This window comes from Poromitra crassiceps (assembly GCF_964638095.1).
Source record: "Poromitra crassiceps genome assembly, chromosome: 14".
Lineage (NCBI taxonomy): Eukaryota > Metazoa > Chordata > Actinopteri > Beryciformes > Melamphaidae > Poromitra > Poromitra crassiceps.
This window is the reverse complement of record NC_139633.1, coordinates 35392283-35395919: the sequence shown is the minus strand read 5'-3', so window position 1 is coordinate 35395919 and position 3637 is coordinate 35392283. Positions and strand designations below refer to the sequence as shown.

General features: G+C 43.1%; 1 protein-coding gene across 2 annotated transcripts in view; it reads right to left on the bottom strand.

The window, feature by feature from the left end:
- LOC310789454 (NLR family CARD domain-containing protein 3-like) overlaps positions 1 to 3071 on the bottom strand; it is a 118017-nt gene extending 114946 nt beyond the window's left edge. For both annotated transcript variants that reach the window (XM_083651097.1, XM_083651098.1), the window contains exon 1: positions 2936 to 3071. The gene's annotated coding sequence lies outside the window, so the exon portion shown is untranslated. The remainder of the gene's footprint in view (positions 1 to 2935) is intronic.
- Between the last annotated feature and the right edge of the window lie 566 nt (positions 3072 to 3637).

The window sequence follows — 3637 nt, the reverse complement described above, 5'->3', positions numbered from 1 at the left end:
TTTTAAATCTCACTCTCTGTCTCACTCTCTCTCTGTCCCCCCTCTCTGTCTCCCAATCTCTCTCTCTGTCTCCCAATCTCTCTCTCTGTCCCCTCTCTCTCTCTGTCTTTGCCCCCGCTCTCTTTCTCTCTCTCTCCCTCTCCCTGTCTCCCCCTCTCTGTGTGTCTCTGCCCCTCCCTGTTTCTCTCTCTCACTCTACCCCCTCTCTCTCTGTCCCCCTCTCTCTGCCCCCCTCTCTTTGTCTCTCCCCCTCTATCTCTCTGCCCACTCTATCTGTCCCCCCTCTCTCTCTGTCTCTCTGCCTCTCCCTCTCTCTGCCCCTCTCTCTCTGCCCCTCTCTCTGTCTTCCCAGCTATCAATTCAATTCAACTGGCTTTATTGGCATGACGTAACACTGTACTGTACATATTGCCAAAGCAAGCGTTTAGACATGAAAAGCTAAACATGAATTAGAAAACGTACTGTACTACAAGACAAATTAATGAATGAATGAATGAATAATACAAGAATGAATGCTATCTCTCTCTGTCTCTGTCCCCTCTCTCTGTCTTTCTCTCTCTGTCTCCCCCTCTCTTTGTCTTTGCCCTCTCTCTCTTTCTCTCTCTCTCTCCCTCTCCTTGTCTCCCCCTCTCTGTGTATCTCTCTCTCTTTCTGTCCAACACCAGATTCCACTGTGACCTGCTTACGGTCCTGGACTGACCCAACATCAGATTCCAGTGTGACCTGCTCACGGTCCTGAACTGACCCAACATCAGATTCCAGTGTGACCTGCTCACAGTCCTGAACTGACCCAACATCAGATTCCAGTGTGACCTGCTCACGGTCCTGAACTGACCCAACATCAGATTCCAGTGTGACCTGCTCACTGTCCTGAACTGACCCAACATCAGATTCCAGTGTGACCTGCTCACGGTCCTGAACTGACCCAACACCAGATTCCATTGTGACCTGCTTACGGTCCTAAACTGACCCAACATCAGATTCCAGTATGACCTGCTCATGGTCCTGAACTGACCCAACACCAGATTCCAGTGTGACCTGCTCACAGTCCTGAACTGACCCAACACCAGATTCCATTGTGACCTGCTCACGGTCCTGAACTGACCCAACATCAGATTCCAGTGTGACCTGCTTACGGTCCTGAACTGACCCAACACCAGATTCCAGTATGACCTGCTCATGGCCCTTAACTGACCCAACATCAGATTCCAGTGTGACCTGCTCACGGTCCTTAACTGACCCAACATCAGATTCCAGTGTGACCTGCTCACGGTCCTGAACTGACCCAACATCAGATTCCAGTATGACCTGCTCACGGTCCTGAACTGACCCAACACCAGATTCCAGTGTGACCTGCTCACGGTCCTGAACTGACCCAACACCAGATTCCAGTATGACCTGCTCACGGTCCTGAACTGACCCAACATCAGATTCCAGTATGACCTGCTCACGGTCCTGAACTGACCCAACATCAGATTCCAGTGTGACCTGCTCACGGTCCTGAACTGACCCACATGACCCGCAAACAAACAAACAAAGCTGTCACAGTTAATCAGCCAAAATATAACATTATTACATTACATTACATTACGTCATTTAGCAGACGCTTTTATCCAAAGCGACTTACAATAACACATTTTGTCAACAATAGAGAAATCAACTATGCAACATAATCTATGACAGCTACAACTTTTGAAGGAATAGAGTGGTAAGTTTGTTTGTTTTTTGAGAGAGAAAGATGTTAGTTCAACAAGGGGCCAGGTGGAGCCTGAAAAGGTGTTTTTTTATATAACCTGCTGGTTTGCCACACTTGGTTGTTAATATACTGTTTATATCTTTATATCTGTCTGTATATTTCTTCTAACTTATCATGTTCCTTATGTAACCTATTGTCGCTGTCCGGCGGTGACCTTGTATCTCCAAATTCAGCCTTTTAAAAAGTATATATTTGATTTAGTTGCCCGTATCACTTTTTTGAAGATGTACTCTGTTAAACTCTTTGCAGTACACAGGTACAATTACTTATCATTAAATCTTGTAATTTAAATTCCTAACAGCTCCTTCTTTCCATTTTTGATTGTTCATTTTCATAAATGGATTTAATATTGAGTAGGTACCCCAAAATAACCTGTGAAAGTTTCAGGTATTTTGGCCCAGCGACAGATGTTATATTACTGGTTATTAATGTTGCTATTATTAAACTATGTTAAAATCAAAAATAGCTTTTTTGCAGATATGATGTTTCCACCAGACAGCGACACTATGTAACTTATGCATGTAACTTATGCACCTTGTGCAACTTGTATGTGCAAACATCCCTTGTCCAAAATAAAATAATTCTAATTCAAAACAGGGTCAAGCTCCCTGTAAAGGGCAGGTGATCCGACCACCACCGCAGTTTCAGACATATTATTCTAGGTATAAAAAAAACATTTTACAGTTCAAATGACGTTTCCGCCAGACAGTGGCGCTATGTAACTTGTGCACCAACCACACTAAGTCAGTTTCCTTGTATATGCAATCCCTTTAAAATAAAATAATTCAAAACACGATCAAGCTCCCTGTAAAGGGCACCGCATCATTGGTTTGAGTCTTTAGCTTCTTCAAACTTAGCTTGAAGCACTTGTGAGAGAACACAATTAAAAGATAATTCTAAGTTTCAGACATATTATTCTAGGTATAAAAAAAACTTTTACAGTGCAAATGCATTTGATTGCCTGCACATTAATGTCTCAAAATCTGCTGTCTGGCCACAGTAGCTGCAGGGGGGCAGTCAGTGGGTCCTTTTATTTTATTTTTATTTTAAGGCAGAGAATTTTGCAACTTAGAATTAGTTTGTAATGGTTTTCCCTCCCATAAATGCAATAAGAAAAACATATAATAAGAACAGCAACATTATACACTTACCGTAAATCATTAATTACACAGATCTTACCTGGCATTCTCTAGAGGCATATAGAGATGGGATGGACATCTGGCCTGGTTTTAATGAAGAGAACATAGACAGAGTTCTCAGTCAGTCTGTGCCTGTTGTCAGATCGCCTACAGCTTTAAGATGCAGAAAAGAGGAAGTGAACACGGAGGCAGTTACAGTAGATGATGCACAACAACATTCTCTAACCACGCCCATAATGGGCAAATGCCAAATACTAAAGACATGGAAAGACCTGCCTTGACACTGAAGTGATTGAGGTGTGGCCACATGCCACAACATGCAGAGACTCTGGAGTCAGTGAGCTTTGGGGTGCTGAAAGTCTATGATTTCATATTAAATGCTGGGGTTGATCCCATGTGTTGCACAGATCTGGTGCCAGAATTAGATTTAGCCATTTTGATCACTCGAGAATTGATCAACATGGTCAAAAATTCCCCAAAACACAGAGCAGAATTTTGTTCGGCCACAGCCATGCCTTTCTACGTGCGATTGGGCTGAAACTTTCAGGAAGTGTAAAGAGCACCCCTGTGGGTGACCTAATGGAGCCAGATTTCTTAATTAGGTAATTAGGGCAGATTAATTTCCCTAATTACCTAATGATGATTATCCTAATTACATAATGATGATGTGATGTCACTCGACCAATGATGACATCAGATGGGGACATCATCACTTTTGACATCACTCACTGACACATCATCA